Here is a 23905-nt window from a genome sequence, read left to right on the forward strand (position 1 = left end):
AACCTGTATGTGGGAATTTGCAGAGTTGGGCTAAACTAATCGTGAACCCCACAAAAGTTCATTTACTGTCTAACACATCATCATCATCTTGGACCTGGTCTCTAGCCTCGCCATTGAGATTTATTCTACAATCCCTCTTCCTTCTAAAGATGCAGTGTGACTTCCAAAAGTGAGATGTACAGGACACCTGTTCTACCTGAATCTTTTGCATATTTTGTAAAGCTGATTTATTAAGCACCTAATAAATGCCAGCCATTGCTCTAGGTGTTTGGGACTCAGCCATGATAAAAATCAAACACCTCTGTCTCATGGAGTTGACATTCTTGTGAGCAGAAGCAATAAATAACAAACACAATACATATGTAAATGAAACAGTGTGTTAGAAGTTGGTGAGTGCTCTTGGAAAAGAAAACCAGACCAAGAGTTCAAGAGGCTGTTTCTATCTCCCCCATTCATAAATTTCCTAAGTTCCTCCTGGGAGTTTAAATGCCTGTGCCCTACAGGCGCATTTAAACCTGCCTTACACAGAAAATCAATCTATCTTACAACACCTAGAGAATAGTTTAACTGTTACGGACAGACACAGAAAAAAAAATCAAAATGAGCAAAGAAATCAGTCTTCATTATTTTGTGCAGCTTTCCCACCATGGAACTTCATCTCTAATCCCAAACAAGCACCTCGCAAGGACATGTGCAAATCATTAAGGAAAAATACCAGCGGAAATCTGGTGTTCAGAAATCAAGGCTATTCATCTTGGTCTGCAGTTCATCAAGAGAGTAACATAAAACTCTCCTGCCTTGGGCTTATAAAATGGTAATTAGGAGAAAACAGGATGTGCTTGAGTAGATGAGCTTTGAGAGAAAAAAATAAAAGCACCATATTCAAACACTCATCTAGTATATTCCTTTTTATCCTCTCTTCACCACAAATATTAGGACTAGGAAGACACTGAGTGATGTTCTGGACCAGGGGCCTCCTCCAAGGACGACGAACAGAGCCTTAGACAATAAGTAACGTGTTCAAGGTCACGTGCTAATCAGTGGCAGAGCCAGAAGGGAAAGCAAAGTCCCCTCCCTTCTGGTCCAGTGTACAGCAGGGTCCACAGCACTGCTTCCGATTAGATCATCATTACTTCTTCCAACAAGAATGGCCTAACCCTCTGCAACTGATCGCCAAAGAATCTGGGAAGGGAGAAAGTGACAAGTCAAGATGTTTGTGAAAGCATTCCACATGAGGAACAGATGCGTTTGTTTTTGATCACAGCTGAGTCTGAATGCTCTCTAGAACTCAGATGTGGAGAAAGGAGGAAATACAAGATAGGGCTGTGGGCAGATCTTACTGGGCTGGGGGAGCAGCGTGGTGTGGACGGTCTTCCTTCTAAATGAGGGGAGCTGGTGCACGTTCCAGTGTAAAGAACATCCTGTGCACCAGAGTAGTCTGCACTGACTCAGGACGGCATAATCTCCAGACTTGAGGACCCCAGACCTCACCATCCTTCTGTCCATGAGTGGCCACCCAACCACCCAAGGGTGAAAGGTCATGCGCTATGCTCTCACCTCAGGTCATGATGAAGGTAGGAAGAGCGATCATCCAGCCTATACCACCACGACTGGGTAACACTGGAGTTCTTCCTGTAGACCAAGCACTATGCTAAGTGCTTTTTCATAGCATCACCTTCAGTCCTCACATCAGACAGGTACCCATTTCAGAGGATAGAAAACTGACGCTTGGAAAAGCTGAATAATTTGCCTGCAATCACAAAGCTGGTGAATGCAAAGCCTTTATCTCAGAGGGTGGTGGTTCAAAGCGTGGGCTCTGCAGTCAGATTGCTTGGGTGTGCATTCCAGATCTGCTGCTTGCTGGCTGTAAAATCTTCAACAAGTTACTTAACTTCTCGAAGCCTCAGTTTCCACATCTATAAAGTTGGAGTAATAATTATAATATTTACCTTATAGAATTGTGGTGATGATTAGAGAACGTAACATGGTAACTACTGACACGTAGTAACTACTAACTATGGGCCAACTGTAGGTTGGAATCACATGAAATTTCTGTTGTAGTGGACCAAAAATTATCAAATATTGGCAATTTGGCAATTTCATATGATTCAATCTAATATTATTAATAGGCATCCATTCTTTGTAAATAGCAATGCTTTCCTTATTCATCTCATAATTTGTGAAAGGACAGGTGATTTAATTGCTTTTAACTTTTACTTGTTTAATTTCCCTAAAAAGTGACATAGAGGCTGGGTGCGGCGGCTCGCACCTATAATCCTAGCACTTTAGGAAGCCAAGGCAGGCAGATCACCTGAGGTCAGCAGTTCAAAACCAGTCTAGCCAACATGATGAAACCCCATTTCTACTTAAAAAAATACAAAAATTAGCCGGGCGTGGTGGCACATGCCTGTAATTCCAGCTACTTGGGAGGTGGAGGCAGGAGAATCTCTTGTATCCGGGAGGCAGAGGTTGCAGTGAGCTGAGATTGCACCACTGCACTCCAGCCTGGCAACAGAGCAAGACTCCATCTCAAAAAAAAAAAAAGTCACATAGATTTCTTTTACTGTAACATAGCATCCATGAGGACTGTGTATGCAATATACATGGTTCCTGGAGCCAACAAAATGTTGAGGATGTTGTCACAGAAAATCTGGAGCAGAGGTAGATCTGAAGTGAGCTTAAACTGGACAGAACTGGACTATGAGGAAGTGACTGGTGACACGAATGAGTCCACTCCTGGCTCCTGTAAACTACTGGGAATGTTCTGCTGTTTTCGGAAATGGCGTTCCCATACTAGCCAACTGATTGTGATAAACAAACGTCAAACATGACCATTCATCATTCCACATAGTAGAGATGAGGCCTGGTCCGCAGCAGGAGGTTATTAAATTTGACATATTCAAAATGAATTGCATGGCCTGGCTGCTCTTGAACTCTGGCTTGCTGGGAGTAGCCTATGATGGAAGGAAATTCCACTCTGTTGTGATGTTTTGGGGAGGTTGCGTGGTGGGGAGAGGAAAACATAAAGCTGGGATAAGAACTGTGCTTTCCTGAGAAAAAAGGAGGCTACTTTTGAACGAATGCATCTATGATGCCAGATCTAGTGGGAGGCTTCTCTTCTTTTGAAAGATGTTTCTGTACCCCACCCCATTCCTATCCCACATTTGCCTCAATTTCATTTCCTTATATTTCACATTATAGAGATATAAATAACTCTGCAACTCAAGTGGAACATTCTGGAGAGACAGACTTTCCAGTTAATACAGGAACAATCTTTCAATAAAATTAGTATCACCATTGAAATGCAATGATAACCTTGAGGATGCTTCAGACTTTCTCGGTGTCTGGAATGATTACTACTGCTTGTAGAAAATAATGCCACTGTGAGTTCAGAATTCTGTGTGTGTGGGGAGGGCGGCATGCTTTCTTTCTCTCTTCTTTCTATGCCTAAAAATAACCTGCAAATCTTGTTCAAATGCTTTCGCAAGGAAATTTAGAAATTGTCTGTGTATTCTATAATTTTTTTTCCCATCATGATGGCTCTAAGGAAAATACATTTACATACCCATAAACTCAGACACTCTTGGAGTCCCATTTTCTTTCTGTGTGTGCCTTTTCTCTCTCTCTCTTTGTGTCTATGGTTACTGTTAAGCTGACCCCTACAGTCTGGGGCAAATACCAAACTCGAATCAAGCACTACTTATCCATACAGCTGCGAAGGATTGCGGTTTCAGGGCCTCAGATGATAGATTTAAGTAAAGTCTCTAACTGGATGGAGTTTAGGAAACCTGTTATGATTTCATCTACAAAGGCAGGCTGCATCGCACCCCATTGTGCTGAATTCTAAGATGCAATGTGGTGGTGGTGTTTTGTCTTTTTTATGAGCAGCATCTTTATTATAAATGATCTATTTTTATGTCTGTGATTTTTATAATACTGAATTTCATTGTTGAGAACAATGACTGTTTATTGCTCCTGCCTCTTCTCCCAGCGTCTGCAAGAAACTGTTGCTTGCAAAAACCATAGCTAATTAAAAATTGAACTTAATTAGCGACAAAGAAACCCGACTGGCAAGGGCTGGGAGGAAGGGCAGATAAAGCTGCCGACGCTGTGTTCTTCTTTACCTTCGCTTTAATGGTCTTCACAGCACGTCGTGTTTATGAGTCAGAGGACCCTAGAGCGACACTTGTTGGGGACGGGCAGGACACCACAGCCCGACAAGCAGCTCCTGCGAGTGGCGGCGGGAATGCACGCCGGAGCCGGAGTGCCAGCGCGCTGGAAACCGGTTCTCAGGTTCTGGCCGAGTGGACTTCCCCTTACATCAGCGGGCCTGCTCCTGTCAGGCAGGCGGCCGGCGATTGGCCGGGAGGAGGCAGTCATTCAAACTGCCTTTTGTGCTTGGCTAATCAGGGCAGCCCAGGTTACCAGCGGAGGTGCGTCTGTGGTGTCAGACACCTGTGTCTCAGCTCTGCCTTCCTCGGGCTGGCTCCTGCGGATCCTTCCTGGGCCAGAACCGTGCCTCTAGGCCACCTCCCCCAAGCCACCAAGCTCCCGAGGTGGGCCAGCCTCGGCCCAGTGTCACGCAAGACAGAAATGTCCAACAGATAACTGAGGACAATGGACCTGCCTGGGCATAGACTTCCTTAAGGTAAGTCCATTTTAAACCAGCGATTTCTCGATGACATTTTTTCTCCGTCGGTGTTGGCAGAAATGCCAGTATTGGGAAGATAAACTAAAGATAGCTAGGGAAGTTGTTCAAGTTAGGCCTTTATGATGAAATCACCAAGGTTTTGGGCTAACAGATATGCTGACAAAATAATATAAAAGAATAAATAAAGACGTACATGGGGAGGAGAGAGCTTGACAAATGACTCTAGTCCTCTCAGGCAACGGGCACATTTTCCTATTTGATGAGAAGCTCAAGTGATAACAGAGTAAAGTAACTTTTAGTTAAGGCCAACAAATATATATGCTAACTTGTATAATAATACCAAGTCAGCCCAAATATCTTGGCTCCCTCCAATCATGCAATCTCAGAATTTATAGCCTAATTTTAACTTATTTTTAAAACTATCTTTAACTTTCTCGTTTGGGATATGAAGGCAGCTTTTCTTTTTTAGGCTTGTTCAACATGGGTGAATCAATGAATTGCACTTCAACAGCAAAACTGGATTGTATTGATTGGTGGGCTCACTCTTCTCAACCTTTATGTTTCAGAGCAGGTCGAATTATAAATACTAGCACCTACATTTAAGCAACAGTTGAGATGCTTAGGAATGTAATTCTGTGTGATTCTGATTAAGCCTAAACTGTGCTCTGATTTCATTTTACTGTAAATCAATTGACACATACTTCAGGGACCATCCTGTCTTTGGGGTTGCTGTCACCATATTTGTAACTTGAGGATTTAATAGTTGAAGATGGATAAAAGACTGGTGGTTTGGGACTAGTGTTTTCACCCTGTTTTGTTGTGATAGGAAGGAAAGTAATTTTCCCTTGGATTAAAATTGTTTTTTCATTGAAAAATTCTGAAAATGGGTAAAGTTCTCTTTATAAATCTAAAGAGGTTCTGAGACTACTTTTCCCACCTCATTAATTTCAAGGATGTAAACACCTTCATGAAAGGAAGGTGTTTACCAGTTCTCAGTGATTCTGTTCAAGTGATAAACAGCAATGGGGCAAACAGGTCATTCAAAATCTGTGTTAATCATCCTCGAATGTGTTTTTTTCTTCCAATGGCTACAGCCAGTTGGAGTTTTCCATTTTTTTCAGCAGTTAGCTAAAGTGTCTTCATAAAAACATTTTCCTGTACTAAGATAACACATTAGTAACATTTAATATAAATATAAAAAGTACTGTTTTGATGAATAAAAGCACCAGAAATGACATTACTGAGCAGATGAAATATGATCATCACACAAGTCTATAGCAATCACTTAAAAATATAATGTATATGCAAGTGATTTTAAAATATAGATCCATAGGTAGGTAGAGAAAAAGCGAATTTATAAAGGTTGAAGGAGTTAAACAGAAATGAACATTGGAAAGCTAAATAGATATTAAACATTTAGCACTGGTTTATATTTTACAAATCTACCTTTGCTTATGAATTACAACCTAGAGAATATATGTAAATCAAAGGTAATTTCCTGAGTTAAGGATAAGTCATTTTTTGTATGGAGATGGATAAATACCCTAATCTTATACCCTAATGTTAGCCCTAATCATTGTCTTCCATAAAAACCCCAGTATCCTAAAAAGGTACAGAAAGGGAGAGAGCGGGATGAAAAACTTAACAATACTTAAAAAGTAAACAAAGTCACAAACCCCACGTTTCATATTAAGAGTGTAGAAAGCCCTTGTTCGTGTCTACAGAGTACCAGGGGACTCCAAATATGTAATGTAACACATTCATTAATAACTATGATAAATAGATATTTTATTCCAAGAACAATACCATTAGAGAGTTAGATTGGAGGGCAAGGGGATTAAGTGTCTTAAGTTTATTGTTTCCCGAGTGACCATTTTTAAAAGCCTCCTTCCGGGAACCGTGGAATGCCTGCCAGGCTTCCGGACTGCTGTCTGGTGAGGGTCCCTACTGGTGCTGTGAACAGCACAACACACAACGGGGCACAAGAAAGCCACGCAGCCTCCCCCTCCCAGACACACACTGTGCACCCCATTGGCTCTGCTTGGAAGGTTCAGCTCTGCAAATGGAAGGCTGCAAACATCAGACACCTTCCTCTCTCTGTTTCTGTCTCTCCCCTCTTCTTCTCCCCACAGTGTCCAGCCTTGGCCCCTGACTTTTCCTGGGGTTGGAGAGACCTGTGAGTTCAGAAGCTGAACAGCTGGGTGAAGACCTCCCTTAGCTCAATGTGCTCTGGCCATAGGGAATAGACAAGCAAGCTGAGTTTGGGTAGCCCTAGACACATGGGAAAAGAAACAGCTTCCTCACCTGCACCCCTCCATAGATGACTTCATTAAAATGTCACTGGTTAATAGGGAAAAGGTAGCACTCCTTGTTAGGCCAAACCCCTAAAAGGCATGTTTGTTAGAAAACAAAAAATAAACCAAAAAATCCCCAGCAGTCTTAATGATCACATTTTGGTGACAGGTGGTAAGGTATGCTTTCGGACAAATGGATGATTTTGGAAGGCATGAAGCTAAGCTGTCTCACACCATTTTGCTTCTTAGTTCGACTGACTGGTTTAAAAAATGAAACCCAAATGATAGCTGCAGAGCGGTATTGGTGGCATATCATCTGATCTCATTGACATAAAAGCTCTTAACAAACTTGTGTGAACCGAAACTGATAGAATGACTGATGTTCCACAAGTGATCAAGAGACTCCTAGCCGGACATGGTGGCTCATGCCCGTAATCCCAGCACTTTGGGAGGCCAAGACCTGAGGTCAGGAGTTTGAGACCAGCCTGACCAACATGGAGAAACCCCGTCTCTACTAAAAATACAAAATTAGCTGGGCGTGGTGGTGCATGCCTGTAATCCCAGTCACTCAGGAGGCTGAGGCAGGAGAATCGCTTGAACCCAGAAGGTGGAGGTTGCAGTGAGCCGAGATTGTGTCATTGCACTCCAGCCTGGGTGGTAAGAGTGAAACTCCGTCTCAAAAAACAGAAAAAGAGACTCCTGGCATCAGTCACTGAAGGAGGACTTCGCTTCTGCATTGGAAGCCTGGCTTTAAAGCAAAAACTCTGGTGTTGGAATGTAAATGAGCCCCACCCTGGGAAGCTATGGCTGCTCAGAAACACTTGATTTTTTTTCCAAGTACCAAAGCTCCCTAGTAAGCAGCAGAGCTACCAGTAGACTCCGCCCACTAAACCCGGTGTTCAGCATTGCCCATCAGCCCTCCAGGGGCGGGGGTCCCAGCAATCAGCCTCTGAAGGGAATCTCCAAGTTCTTCCCTTATCTTTACTCTCACAGCAGTGGAGGCCCGGTCTTAGTGACCTGATATTTATGCAATTATTTCTCAGTTGTTTATTAATTGTGGATCACTAGTTCTTCCATCTGAGGTAGGTCATATATCATTATCCTAGTTTGGAAGAGAGAGAGAAAAAGAATGAAGTAGAAGAATTTGTCCAACACTACCAAGAAGTTAGTGAGAAATTAGAACCTCAAATACCATGCGGTTTTCCTTTTGTTTTTGTCTTTCTGTCAAAAGGGAAATCAGGGATCCTTAAACCTTTCCCTGAGCAGTTCTCTGTGGGCACTAAAATGCTTCAGGCCAAAAATATGCTGGTTCTCTTAACCAGATGACTCTGTGACTGAAAGAGAGAGCATTAAAACAATGAAATGAATTGGGCGTGTGCTCACCTGAACAACTCAAAACTCCAGTGGGTTGCTGGTAAAGTTTTCCTGAAGCCTAAATTGAGAACAGCACCCTCTCACCTCTGGCTTTTTCCTGGAAAGTCCTGATCATTTCATTTATAACAAATTTCAACCCTGGCCCCTTGACCAGGGAGGCCAGCTGCGGGTGAGCCGTCTGAAGGTGGCTGGCCTGCATTGCCTCCGAAGGTATTTCAGGAATGTTAATGGTATGCCTGAGTGGAGGCCTCAGAGCTCGGAGCTCAGGCCTGAGAACTGTTCTTGTGGCCATCTGTTGTGGCCCAGGAAGTCTCATAGCAACAGCTTCTCAAGAATGGTGCTTTTTTTTTTTTTTTTTTTTTTTTTTTAATTAAAATTAACTCACACAAAACCAAAAAACTGCTCCATTGCTCAAGAAGAATCAGGACAGCATTCAGATTCTTTCTACAGAGTGATGAGCTTTTAAGGAAGAAAAGCCCCCACATCCTTCATGCCTGTTCTTTAAATGAGCAATTTGTACTTGGTGTTGAGGTCTTAATTTTTTTTTCTCCCCCGGGGTAAAATTCTTTTTTTGGAAAGGAATGGAGGTGAAAACAAGTTTCCAAGGCTGTGGAGAAAATAGTCAGCAAAAATATGGTTAAGAAAAAAGTGGTTTTTTGAGATTTTCCTGGTGTTTGTTGCTCTTAGCGACCCTGTCAGCAGCTGCATTTTTCCCCCTCTGTAATAATGTGAGCTTTATACGCCTGGCTATTTAGTTAGTGAAATGAACTTCAGACAAAGACACTAATTTTACTATGATGATGTATGCCCTCCGGTATGAATCTCTTGAATCTGTGCAACAGCCGACCTCAGAAAAAGAGGTAGAGAAAGTAATATTTGTAGTTCTATATTTTTTCATTGATGAGACATTAAGTTAGTCATTTACAAAAACTGAGGATTTTCCCTCAGGATAGAAGACACTGTAAAATGATAAATACATGAAGCCTGGGCAGGCATGCCAGATAGAGACAAAAGAATTCTATTCTGTTCTGCATTGTACCCCTTACCGGGCTATTTCAGGAAGGCACACAGCCTCTCAGATCACAGTGCCTCATCTGCAAATTGGATTCCTGCATTGTTAAGGAGGTTAAATATAATCACCTAAAAGGAACTTGGGAAAAGATCCTTGAATCTGAATGGCATCTATAAAGAAGTATTATATGCTGTCATTCTTGCTGTGGCACAACCCTGGGAAAACATTTTCATGAGAACTTTTAGATCTCCTTCATTTTTTAGTTTGGCACATTTCCCTCAAGTTTTGTGACAAAAAATTTCCCAGAAGAGTCACAAAATATTCCAAGTGATTTTTGACTATTGTTACATAATTCCAGAATATGGAACACACTTGGAATACATCTTTTTATTCTTGACTGGTGGTGTGTATTGCTACTTACGTATTATTCAAATGTAATACATTGCCCTTAGTAATGGCGCCAACCTCTATTTACAAGTTATTTAGATCTATTACATTGCCCTTAGTAATGGCGCCAACCTACCCGGAAAGGGATTTGTACTTCAAGTTTGGTTTCTGAAACACGGTTCCTAATGAGGTTTTTCTTTCTGCAAAAGGCCTGACTCTTACCCTCTTTGTGCGTATTGCCTCCCATATACAATATAACCACCAGATGTTTATGAAGTGCCTACCGTGTATCAGGTGGGTTTCTAGGTACCGAGTTTAGAACTGTGAACAAAAGTAGACAAAAATTCTGGCACACGTTTCTAGTCAAGTGACACAGGTAACAAGTCAGATAACACAAAAATACGTCAATTGTGTTATAGGCTAGAAAATGATAACTGCTATGGAAAATACATAAAGCAGAGAAGTATGTCATATGATGGCAGAGAGGGTATTGCAATTTTCTAGGGAGTGGTGGAAGGACCTGCTAAGAAGATGATATTTAAAGGAAAACTTGAAAGAGAGGAGAAAATGAGCCTTGAAAGTTACCTGGGGAGCACTGCTGACAGAGAGAAGAGCATGTGCAAAGGCCCTGGGGCAGATGTGTTTGGGAACGAGCTGGGAGGCCAGTGTGGGTGGAGCAGAATGTGGCAGGGGCAGAGAGACAGAGTGGGTCACTGGGAGGCAGTTAGCTTTTACTCTGAATAAATCCTAGGAGAACTTGCTTCACAGAGCAGTTGTGAGCATTAAATGAAATAATTTGTGCAAAGCCTTCCATAGAGTGCCTAGCACACAAAAAATCTTCTGTACTTGTTAGCTGTCATCCATTTATTTATTATTACCACTATGTAGTCTGGGATTTAAGGATGGAATGATGTGAGCACACAGCACAGAGCTTTGTTTTGATCAAAGTTAATTGTTTTTTATGAGAATTAAACTCCCAACCTTGGCCTCTTAAATATTAAATTCTATCAGCTGAGAAGGTTCCAAGTCTATATTGTCACACCTACAGAGAAATAAAGCCTACTTTTAAAAAACTGGCCCTGATTAAGCTAAATCATTGTTTCCATTTTGAAAGTACTAAGTCCATGCTGTCTAGGGACAGGTGTATTTTGAGACATTTGGTTCCAATTTCAGCTACAAAAGTCTTGTTGAATTCCACTGAATTTGCATGATCTCACAATGCACTCATGTTTGAGTCTTGATATCAGTTCCCTTTTCTAGGTGGCAGGATTCGAGGTAGGGAGGAGCATATTGCAGATATAATGAAAATAAGGCGTCAATGTGCTTTTCTTCTCCCCAGAGTCCAGAAGCAAGATTACCTTTCAGGGCACTTCAGGGACCCTTTCTCAAAATGCTCTTCCTGGACACCCCTTTGAATGTCTAGATTCTGTTGATCTCCTCCTTTGAAACTGAGGGACTTGGGTCATAACTCATGTCGAGTGATGACTAGCTCAGGAAATTAGAACAAGTCAGGGAATCCTTTTCTCCAAGCATATGAAGACCATCATTTAGAGTCAGGGATATCCTTGCTCCAGAACCACCATAAGCAGTTTGGGAGCAACAAAAGGAATTATTGATGATAACTAGAGATGCTCAATGAATGAAAAGATCTGTCTAAAACTGTGCACCTTCATCGTTGGAAATATTTCAGGAGAGGTTGATTAATCAGTCAATAGTCAGAGGGGTTTGAGTTTATCCACATGACATACCAAAAGAACCCCTTTGGAGTTAAGAAATAACCCCTAGTGGATTTGGGATCCTACCAGAGATCATGTAATTAATGACCCAGAAAGGTGCCATGTTTTTACCTCTTCAACCCAAAGACAGTAAAGAACATGGATGATATAATTTAATATAAATCTGAAAGAATGATAAAACCACCCATGATGACTGGCCCTGTTATTTATTTAGTTGGTCAAGTTCTAATCTTCTGGCTTCACGAGTTCCACTATTTTTGATGACATATGTTGTATATTTTTAGTTGTAAATCAGTAATCTTTATGGCATTCCTCTAATTATTAAGCAATGTAAACTCTTTTTAAAAATTTGGGTGAGAGCTTGACTTCTGAGATCCCTTCCAAATTTGTGCTTCTGCTTCATCCTTCCAAGATATGCTTATTAAAAACCAAATTATTCAGGAAAAGTCACCTTAAAATCTCTTTAACTGACGCCTTAGTTTGGGAATTCTGAGAGCCAGAAGCAACTGATTGTAGAAGCCCTATTTCACTTAGGGGCAGTGGCTAGAGGAGTCATTTTCCTGCAGTGTCACCCTGGTCCTGGTGCCCGAAACCCCAGTTCCCAACACTGATGATACTGTGTTCCTGTTTGTAGTTTCCAGTGTTGTCACATCACTACCGCTGGCTGCCAGGTTGCTCGGTTATGATCAGTGGGTAGAGTGGACTGGAACTCTTTTTTTCTTTTGGAAAAATGTTTCTGTAGTGCTTATTACATTCTCAGTGATTTGCAAAAATGCTATCTCTCTTAACCCAATGACAGAGCTACAGTTTTTGTCCCCATTTAACAGGTTAAACAACTGAGATACAGGGAACTAATCCAAAGTCACACAGTGGCAGGGACTTGAACCCAGGTCATCTGTCAACAGAGTCTGCTTTTAGCTGCTACACTGGATTTCTCATCCACAAAATGTCTAATCCTATGTGCTCTTTTTATTTGTTTTAGCTCTCCTGTTGATTTAGAGGGAAAACTGATATGGCATATTATTACATTTTATTGCCCTCTGTGAGGGCAGAGAACATAACCTATTGATACCAGTGCCTCATGTAGTGCCTGGTGCATGCAGATACTCAAATATTTGTTGACCGAGTGAGGGAGTGAGGGTGTGACATGAATAAACAATAGTAAGGCCATAGAAATGCCTTCCTAGTCTCAAGAGTCACAGAGATGTATGTAATCGCAGGATGTCATTTACATAAAAACTTTAACTTTGAAAAGTTAAAAAACATAAAATTAGAGGTGAGGACATCATGGGACAATTACAGTGTTTGAACCAGTGTCAACAATTTCATCCCTTGTTAGGTACTCATTCATAGTTTAATTAATAAATCACATTGCACTGGAAGTGTAGCTCCAAAGGACCCTGATGTCAGACTAACACCTACTATGTGACAATTGGGGAGGGAACAGGGAACCATTGGAATGCCATGAGTTCCACTAAATCAGGGCTTTACTGTGTGATCTGGATTTGGTGCATTTAACAAATGGACATTGAGACTTACAGATTTGTTATGGAGTAGAGAAAGGAAGCCTGAATCTTGACAATGCCAGTGTCTAAGGGAACATTTGGGTGCAATGAACATAAACTCACTCAGCCCAGCTCAAATAAAAAGAGACGAAGATATCAAGATATGAAGGAAGCTTTTGAAATCCAACTGTAGGAAGCCAGAAACACCTCAACGTTAACCTAGTGGTAAAAACTCTTAGAGTCAGGCCGGGCGCGGTGGCTCAAGCCTGTAATCCCAGCACTTTGGGAGGCCGAGGCGGGTGGATCACAAGGTCAGGAGATCGAGACCATCCTGGCTAACATGGTGAAACCCCGTCTCTACTAAAAATACAAAAAACTAGCCGGGCGTGGTGGCGGGCGCCTGTAGTCCCAGCTACTCGGAGGCTGAGGCGGGAGAATGGCATGAACCCGGGAGGTGGAGCTTGCAGTGAGCCGAGATTACGCCACTGCACTCCAGCCTGGGCGACAGAGCGAGACTCCGTCTCAAAAAAAAAAAAAAAAACTCTTAGAGTCAGAAGGCCTGTGTGTGAGTTCCAACCTTGGCATTGATGAATTTGTGACCTTGGGTAAGTTACTTAACATTTCTGAACCTCCATTTACTTATCTAAAAAGTAGAGAATAATCAAAGTTTCTACCTTGTTGTGTTGTTGTATAGTTTAAGTGAGATAATACATATAAAGCACTTGGAACACTGCCTGACATGTAATAGGAACTCAGTAACCATTAACTCTTATTATCGTTTAGAAAGTAGGCAGCTATTCACTTTCTTTTTGGATTGCATAGTTGTTCACTTCAGCTGACTTTGAACATCAGTTCCATTGCTTTGTCTGTAGACTGGCTTTCTGAAAGACATGGTGCCAGGGTTAATTTAGTGGCATAGTGATGTCATCAAAGCTCCAGGTTTGTCTGTATTTTCATTCTACTACCCTTAGCATGATGATTTTCTTCCTTACGTTTGTTCCTCATGGTTGCAAGGTGTTTGCTGCAGCTCCAGACATCACGTCCTCACAGAGCCTTGTCCGAAGAAGGGAAGGAGTTCTAGTTTTGTGTATTTCATCAAGAATGAGAAATACTTTTTAAAATATCCTCCTGCAAACTCTCTTTTTTTGCGAGTCAGATCTCATTAGTTAGGCTTATGTCCTATATCCTTGTCTACACTAGTAACTGGCAGGGAGTCAGATTACCATGAATAGTATAGACCAGACAATGGTTAATCCCTTCGGGTGATGAAGGAGCTGACTTTCTGAGCACATCATTATCTGATGCTGCAATGGAATCAAAGTTATCCTTATGGAGGAAAACAGGGAACAGTGACCACTGAGTAAACAATTATGAGGGCTGTTTTAAATAAGCAAGTGTCTAAGCCAGGAGAATCGGAGTATTTCTTTGGAATTTTATCTTTTTGTACATGGAGTCTAAGAGGAGGCAGAACTCTTGCAGTTGTTAATCTGGGATAAGGTAAACCCGAAGTTCTCTGCACTGTGGTTGTTTTCTGTGTACTTTACCCCTGCATGCACACACACTGAATCCTATTGCAAAGATAAAAGTGAGGTCTTTTTTTTTTTCACCTTGCTTTCTCTATCTTCCATATTTTTTTTTTTTTTTTTTAAGATGGAGTCTCGCTCTGTCGCCCAGGCTGGAGTGCAGTGGTGCGATCTTGGCTCACTGCAAGCTCCGACTCCCAGGTTCATGCCATTCTCCTGCCTCAGCCTCCTGAGTAGCTGGGACTACAGGCGCCCGCCACCACGCCCGGCTAATTTTTTTTTTTTATTTTAGTAGAGACGTGTATTATAGAGAGTAGCATTTTATTCACCGTGTTAGCCAGGATGGTCTTGATCTCCTGACCTCATGATCCGCCTGTCTCGGCCTCCCAAAGTGCTAGGATTACAGGCGTGAGCCACTGTGCCCTGCTATCTATATACTTTCATGCACCACATTATAACATTTGGGTCGATGACAGACCCCATGCATGACAGTGGTTCCGTAAACTGATAATAGAGCATACACAGAAGTGATACACAGTACTTGATATTGGCCCTGCAGATCAAGTAGGGGAAATGTTTGGTATTCAGTAATGTGCTGGGACATTTTCATATGAAAAAATAGAGAGCTGGATGTGGTGGCTTGTGCCTATGATCCCAGCTACTCGGGAGTTAGAGGCAAGAGGATGGCTTGAGCCTGGGAGGTAGAGGCTGCAGTGAGCTGTGATCACACCACTGTACTCCAGCCTGGGCAACAGAGCAAGACCTTGTCTCTAAAAAGAAAAGCAAAAGATGTTGTATGTAACATCTAGGTTTGTGTAAATACTGTCTATGATGTTTGTACGATGAAATTGCCTAATTGGGCATTTCTTGTCACATATCCCTATTGTTCAGCAATGCATGACTGTGTCTAGATGTATAGGTAGGTAGATAGGCACAGAGAAACACACACACACACACACACACTCCAATGGATGCTGCCTCTCCCAAGGAAGAACCTGACAATAATTTCCAGTCCCTGAGGCCATCTCCATCCCTGGCCTTCCCAAGAAATTCCCATTTTTGCTTGATTTTCTCTGTGGGTCACTGTGTCATTTGCAACAATAACAAAATCCCATCAGAAGCATTCTCCTAAGCTTCTGGGATTCTGTCCCCCACATCTACTAGTGTGTGGCCCTGGCTCACCCCAGAGCCATCACTGGACTCTACCCCATGTGCCCCACAGCTCTAGAGCCTTATCACCTGATAAACTCAGCCTCGCGCCAGCACCAGGTCGCACCAGCAGCAATGTGAACAGCTCTGCCTGTAGCTGAGGAAGAGCTGGTCTAGCCTCACCCCTTCAACTGGGGCTTGATCGGGACCTGTTCTCCTAGAATAGATAGCAATGGAGAGACAGTAACCTCTGTCTCTGATAAAAGGTTTAATATCTGCCAAGTCTTTCCTAAAGCGACTCAGCGAAAGAAACCACCCTACTGACAAGTACATTTTTTCATAAATAAAATGACTTGATTTCAGATATACAAGTGCCTTTGACAGGGAGTTCAAATCTGGTGGCTATATTCCTTTTGGCCTGACTTAAATAGGAGAAGAGAATTGTGGATTCCTATCAGTGGGAAATTAGTAAAGGATTTGAGGAGCAAGTGACTAGGAGAGCAGAGTGAAGTCATAGACAAAATCAGTGTGGCCATCAGGGCAGGCCAATTGGACTAATGAGAAAAATCTCTTGGAAGGTGGAAATATGAGACATTGAGACTGTCATTCAGGAAGTATGGATAGATTTTTTTCTAATGTTTATTTTTACTATTTTGTTATGAAAATGGAATAAACATTTGTGAAAGTAGACAGTCCCACAAATTCCCACGCAGCCACCCTCCAGCTGGATGGCTCTTGTTAAGTAGAACAAGTCAGGGAGGTGGAGAAGATGAAAGAAAGGAGCAGGATCCAGTGAAGGACAAAATGTTCAGTGACAGATCTATTAGTGAACTTGTCGAGAGGGGACAGGAAGCTGAAATCCAAGATGTTTATTCTTCTTAATCATAGGTTAATGAAATAATTGCTAAATGAGATCTGGCTTCTAGCCATTTGAGTAGGGATTATGTAACTTGAGGAAGCAGATCCCATGGTGTAATCTCCAAATTGCTGGGTGTGGGGGAAGCAAAAGGCCCCCATCTAACAGGGTGACAAGGCTAAGACAGCAAGTCAGCATTTATTTGTTTGTTTGGCATTTAGCAACTATTTGTCTACAATCTCCCAGGCACTGTGCTAGGCTTTGTGAGCATGCAAATCTGAAGGACCAGGTTCTTGCTTTCAGAGAATGCAGCATCTACTGGTGAAAGTAGATAGGAAAATCTGTGATTATAACAGGCATGCTATGATGAAGTTTTTCGGGTAGCATAGAAAAGATGAAAGCTTCTTGCAGGAGGATGATTGTTTTGATCTTTGGAAGGATGAACAGGCGTTTGGTAGATGAATTTAGTGAGTGAAAGCATTCTAGCTAGACAAAGTAGCTTACGCAAAGGCAGAGAGGTACTCAAAGAGAACCTTAAGTCAGGGCTGCAGGGCTAATGGCATACTTGTGACCTGCTAAAAGACAAGGTGGGGATGGGATGGGGTGGCCAGGAAGTGGGGAGCAGGGGCTAACGTTCAGCCTGGGCTTCACCCCCTGGTGCAGCTGTATCCAGCTGGAGGAGGTGTCTTTTTCTGGTTTGACAAGGGGCCACATGGGCAGGGGGTAGCCCTGTCTTAGTGTATTTAGTTTTCTTTGACTAAAGAGTATGTGTGAGGATGCTCATGAGTTTGAACAGAACCCAGAAAGGTGATGGGGCATTAATAAATAATTAAAAGGCAGAGTAGTGACAAAATCAGACTTGTGCTTGCGAAAGATGATTCTGGCTGCACTTTGGGAGGTGGTTTTGAAGATGTTAAGTCCAAAGGAAAGTAAACTAGTGAGAAAAGGCTGGAACAGGTGAAAAATAATGAGGACCTGAATGACAGCTGTGGGAGGGGAAGGAAAGGAAGTGATGCATTGAATATCCAGAAGGTACAGCAGGTAGACTTGGTGACGGGCTGGCTGCTTGGGTGCAGGGGAGCAAGGCGAGGAGGATGACTCCTAGAGTTTTAGCTTTAGCAGCTCGGCGGGAGATTATCACATCCCATTAAAGATCAATAAACCCAAGAACTTTGCCATAGTGTGTGCTGAGGTATTACCTGTTGAATAATAACAATAAAAATGTTCTTTATATAATCACGGTGGTTAAAGATTAAAAGGAGGGCTTCGGTAGTAGCTTTTGAGACAGAGGAAAAAGACCTTGATCCTGAGTTGTGTCCCTTCAGAGAATGAGTAATTGATCTGAAAGGAAACTGTAGGGTCTTTTGCATTGTGATCCCATTCAAGTACAGCAAAATCTCCTGTAGTGGATAGTTTGCCCAGTCAAGATAGGTCGGAGAGTAATGCCCAGCTGCAGAAAGCTAGTTCATCTCCTTTATTCTTTCTTTCAAGATGAAAATAATATAAATCTCAGGTACCTTAGACCCTTTCTCATTGTTTTGGAGAAAGCAGTTTTTTGTTTTGTTTCTGATGGTGGACATGTCAGCAGCATTCTTTCTGTCTCCCTGTGCTTATCATGATGGTGTCCTAGCACAGGCTTTGAAGTTGAATGGTCCTGGGTTTGAATTCCTAGTTCATCACCATCTGTCACTTTGGGCAGAATACTTATCTCTGTGAACCTTGTCTGTAAAATGTAGGGAAATATGGTTTCCTCATGGAGCTGTTACGAGGGTTAAGGGACAAGGAAAGTGGAGTGCTTGGCATAGGATCTGCAGGCCACATGCTGGTCACGAGTGGTGGCTGTGGAAATGAGCTTTGTTGGTGCTACTGTACTTGTTATTAATGCCAGTGTTCAGATATCAAGAAAAGATATGACACCTGGAATCCCAGCACTTTGGGAGGCCGAGGTAGGAGGATCAATGAGCCCAGGACAATGTAGTGGACCCTTTCTCTACAAAAACATTTAAAAAAAAGTTAGCCAGGTGTAGTGGCACACACCTGTAAGTCCCAGCTACTCAGGAGGCTGAGGTGGGAAGATGGCTTGAGCCCAGGAGGTCAAGGCTGCAGTGAGTCATGATTGTGCCACTGTACTCCAGTCTGGGTGACCGAGTGAGACCCTGCCTCAAAAAATAAATAAATAAATAAATAAATAAATAAATAAATAAATAAGAGTTGCTTTTGCAGCCTTTGATTATTCCTTGGGCCTGCATCTATTAGATGCTGGCTGTGTGTATCACGTTGCCTTCTTTGTGGGTTAACCTGAGGAGAAAGAGTTCCATGCCACGTGAGTCAAAGAGCAGGTTATATACATGGCTTGCTCCTTCCTGACGTATCTGGAGACACTGTGCTGATTATGCTTGGGACAGAGAAGCATACCATTAGACTATAGAAATCTCTGGAAAGAAAGCAGAAAACTGTGGTACTTTCGGCTTTCACACGATCAAGGTGTTTTCCTAGGATACAATAGGCCACTGAAGCTATACTTGATATTACATTAATAATTCAGCAACGCACATTAATTAACTACCAGTCCATGGCTTCAGCAGCTAATAGCACCTAAAGAAAATGTACTTCAACTTTCTTATCAAGAAATGGTCTTGATAAGACACCGGGTGACTGTAACTTTGGTCATTGCTCTGGAATGTTCCTGATGGTGCTGCCAGTTTTCATTGCCCATAGGTGCAATATGGAAATTTTTATAAATACTCCCATTAAACGCTTTTACAAATTAACAGCATTTTTATACTGTATTGTAACTGAAAACGAACGAGTATTTTTCTTATCTCACCTGTAGAAAAGGGAGTGGTGAGAATTCAGGAGTTAATATTGTAAGAATACCTGAGATAAGAAATATGTGTTGAAGTATTCCTGGTTTTGATTGCCACTGAATCCTCATGAAGCAACCACAAAAATGAAACAGAATCAGGAACTAGGAAAAGTGGAAAGTCTGTATTTTTATACTACTCTAAAATCTATAAGGTTGGTGCAAAAGTAATCTCAGTTTTTGCAATTACTTTAATGGTAAAAGCCACAATTACTTTTGCATTATCCCATGCCTTTGAGAAGGAAGAGAAGTTTTCAGAGTGTTTAAAATTAGCCACCCATAGTTTGCTGTAAAAGGGACATAAAATTTGGTGGTGGTTAAAAATGTACATCAGTGGTTCTCAGCTAGAGGCTATTTCCCTCCAGGGGACATTTAACAATATCTGGAAACATTTTTGATAGTCACAACTGTGTGTGGTATGGGGAGGGGGTCATGCTACTAGCATCTAGTGGGTAGAGGTCAGGGATGTTGCCAAAATCCTGCAATGCACAGGAAAGGTCCCCCAGTAGAGAATTACCTGGCCCCAGTTCTCAGTAGTGCCAAGGCTGAGAAACACTGAGTAAAATAACAGCTGTTGGGAGCTTCTACCACTGGACTGTCTCTTTCAGCAAGAAATTAGCCATCCTGTTCATTCAAATTATTTTCTTCAGGTTATGTAAGGAAAATGTACTCCTCTACTTTCTTTTTTATTTATTTATCGCCCAGGCTGGAGTGCAGTGGCATGATCTCGGCTGACTGCAACCTTAGCCTCCCAGGTTCAAGCGATTCTCCTGCATCAGCCTCCCGAGTAACCGGGACTACAGGTGTGCCACCAGGCCCAGATAATTTTTTGTACTTTTAGTAGGGACAGGATTTCACTATGTTGGTGGCCAGGCTGGTCTCCAACTCCTGACCTCGGGTGATCCATTCACCTTGACCTCCCAAAGTGCTGGGATTACAGGTGTGAGCCACCACGCCCGGCCTTACTCTTCTACTTTCTTATAAGTTTAGTCTGGACTATCTTCTTCATATATAGCTCTCAAATTGTCAGACAATTCAGTCCCCAAAGTCTTCAGGCCAGGTGCTTGAAAGATTGTAGGTGCAAAAAAAGAACAACCAGGTTGATTCAAGGGTTCACTTCTCAGCTGATTGGTTCAGCACCCTGTGGACACACAGCTGTTTTGTGGTGATAAAGAGAGCTGAAGAAAGAAAGAAGTTGGTTGAGGAAATGTCTTCACATTTCAACACTCTCCTTCAAGGAAAGGGAAAGTTGGCTTTTCAAATACTTGCCAAGCGTGAAGCCATCCAGGAGCAATTACAGAATGATCCTTTCAATCTTTCTCCTCTGTTTTCCTTGACTTATTTTATGACTTAACTATTTATTGAGTACTTACCATCCCAATCCTTATGATAAATACTGCTCCTAATACAAAGAAAACTCAAATGATTTTAAGAGTAACTAAAAAATTACAAAGTCCTGTAGGTCATCACCTACAGGAAAAAGAAATGTTGGACAAAGGATTTCTCTCCTAGATTTTATGAATTTATATCTTACAACATATAAAGTTAAATACATTTTTCTATGCATTTGTCTATTGAAAACTGTTAAAATATAGAAATTTATAATAAATGATACAGTCTTATGCTAATTTTCTTGATTTTTTTTTCCTTTAGAATGCTTTTGCTTTATCTGGAAAGATTACCCAGTTCTGGGGCTTATTAGTGGCAATATATTGATATATAGTAGGCAAAATTAATTTAATTACAATAAATAAGCTTCATTATATGAAATAGGTTGGTGTTAAATTGGATCTCTCTTGGTCCAGCCTCTAGGAAAACAAATTACTTTTCATTATGATAAGTGTGAATGTATCTCCAGATACTTCAGTGGAACTCACTGTACAAATATGACAGAAGAGTTAGTATGGTGGACCCTGGAGCCAGACTGCTTGGATTAAAATCCTGGCTCTGCCACTGACACTCTGTGACTGTGCAACCTTAGACAGATCACTTGCCTCCTGATACCTCAGTTTCCTTATCTTCAAAATGAGGATAACAGTCATAGTATTTTTCTTAGAAGGTGATTATAAGAATTGAATGAGTTATGCATGTAACTAGCACATAGTAAATGCTCAAGATACATTGTTTTTATTGTCATCATTATTGTTGCATTGTATTTTATTTTTCTGTATTTGTACTAAAGATGGACTGATGGATAGAGTCATTGCAGCTTGCCCAAATGTAATGTGGTATAAACGCACCTAATTCTGATTCCACATGTTCCTTGAGATAGTTATCTTTTAAACACACACACTTGGCCGGGCGCGGTGGCTCATGCCTGTAATCCCACCACTTTGGAAGGCCAAGGAGAGCAGATCATGAGGTCAGGAGATTGAAACCATCCTGGCTAACACGGTGAAACCCGTCTCTACTAAAAATACAAAAAGTTAGCTGGGTGTGGTTGCACGCACCTGTAGTCCCAGCTACTTGGGAGGCTGAGGCAGGAGAATCACTTGAACCCGGGAGGTGGAGGTTGCAGTGAGCCAGGATTGCTCCACTGCACTCCAGCCTGGGCGAGAGAATGTCTCAAAAAAAAACCAAAAAACAAAAACACAAACAACAACAACAAAAAAACCGTACTTTGCAACTAACAGGACATTTATTGATTGATTTGTATGAGCAAAGCCTCTGACTTTCTATGCAGTATGACCATATAATATAATGGAATAAGACCACCATCTTGTATTCTTTTTTTTTTTTTTAATAAATACTTTAAGTTCTAGGGCACATGTGCACCACATGCAGGTTTGTTACATAGGTATACGTGTGCCATGTTGGTTTGCTGCACCCATCAACTCGTCATTTACAATATATTCTCCTAACACTATCCCTCCCCAAGCCCCCAACACTGCAACAGGCCCTGGTGTGTGATGTTCCCCTCCCTGTGTCCACGTGTTCTCATTGTTCAACTCCCACGTATGAGTGAGAACAAGCATCTTGTATTCTTTTTTTTTTTTTTGAGATGGAGTCTTGCACTGTCTCCCAGGCAGTGGCGTGATCTTAGCTAACTGCAACCTCCGCCCCACTGGTTCAACTGATTCTCCTGCCTCAGCCTCCCGAGTAATTGGGATTACAGGCACCCGCCACCCCATCTCTTAGTAGAGATGGGGTTTCACTATGTTGACCAGGCTGGTCTTGAACTCCTGACCTCGTGATCCGCCCACCTCGGCCTCCCAAAGTACTGGGATTACAGGCGTGAGCCACTGCGCCCGGCTGCATATTGTATTCTTAAGCCTCTAGAGCATCAGTCTTCAGGCAGCAGAGGACATATATTAGAATTGGAGCCTCTGGCTGCCTTGGAAGAAGATGCTTTCAACTCTTTTAGCCTGTTGTAATTCTTGGGGGCTATTGGTTGATTGTGCTTTAAAGGATGTTGATATCAAATATGGTCTGGCTATATTTATGCCAAGTTGCTGACATGTTGTGTTACATTTATTGTTCCTAATGCATGATAGGCGCAAAATGCTGTACACAAACAGGTAAAAATGGTTTTGCAGCTTTGAGTTTTCAATTTATTTTCTAGAACATGTCTCACCTGCTTTCCTACATAAAGACACATGATTGCTTTTGAGCTCAACTAAATTTAGTGTGGTATCTAAGTTGTCTGTGTGTTACTTCTGGTGAGCAAAGGTGCTTGATCAAAATGATCTCTTGAAAGTTTGAATGTCCTCGTTAAAATGTTCAAGTGAGAACCATCCACCTAAAGGATACCATGAAAATATTAGAAATCATTTTTTTAAGCATTGATGTTGGTAATTGTTAGACAATGTCTGAAACTTTTGAAATCATAACCATCTAAGGCAGTATAGGAAAGAGAAATAGTAGGGATGTAGAAATACTAAAATCGTAAGTTTTATAAGACAAAAGTGACCTTGCATTCAAAATAAGATTTCTAGGAATTTATTCTGTTGATTTTAGATTGAATTTGTAGTAAGTAAACAATTACCAGACTATAGGAGGCTAAGGAGTTACTTGTCTATAAAACCAAAAATGTGAACTAGTTTATCTCTAGGGTACATTTTGTCTCTAAAATGCCAAAAATCAATCTAATATGTTTCGCTGGATTGAATTCCTCAAGGGTCAAGGTGCATGCACCTTTGATATAGTGCTGAACGAAGCATTACTAATAAACATTAACTGATTTGGATTTAAATACCTCTTATACAGCTCAAATGCAGGCTTGAAAAGTAATGCCCCCATGCCGGTAAAAGCATCAGTATGAGTGTACGTGTGGAAAGATTTGTTGTAGGAAGATCAGTCAGCCCTATTTCATGATGACTTTAGTGGTGTCGGTGCAGCAGTGGAGTCATGGCCATGACAGCATCATCAGAGTGAACTTTAATTAAAAACAAGTGGAGAAATCAACAGCCAGGATTTATCCAGGAAATAACTAAATGACATACAGCCCGGCAGAGAGATATCGAGGCACCATTTTATTGCATTCTAGTGGGAGAGAATAGTTTTCATTATAAAAATTCTAAGAAAAGTTGGAAAATAATGAGCACTATAAATTAGA

At 41.7% G+C, this 23905-nt stretch overlaps 1 protein-coding gene across 2 annotated transcripts in view; it reads left to right on the plus strand.

Annotated features, from left to right (window-relative positions):
- Positions 1-2503: 2503 nt before the first annotated feature.
- SHROOM3 (shroom family member 3) overlaps positions 2504-23905 on the plus strand; it is a 198769-nt gene continuing 177367 nt past the window's right edge. For both annotated transcript variants that reach the window (XM_017958757.3, XM_009206907.4), the window contains exon 1: positions 2504-4648. The gene's annotated coding sequence lies outside the window, so the exon portion shown is untranslated. The remainder of the gene's footprint in view (positions 4649-23905) is intronic.

The sequence above is a fragment of the Papio anubis genome, chromosome 3, assembly GCF_008728515.1.
Source record: "Papio anubis isolate 15944 chromosome 3, Panubis1.0, whole genome shotgun sequence".
NCBI classification, from domain to species: Eukaryota; Metazoa; Chordata; class Mammalia; order Primates; family Cercopithecidae; genus Papio; species Papio anubis.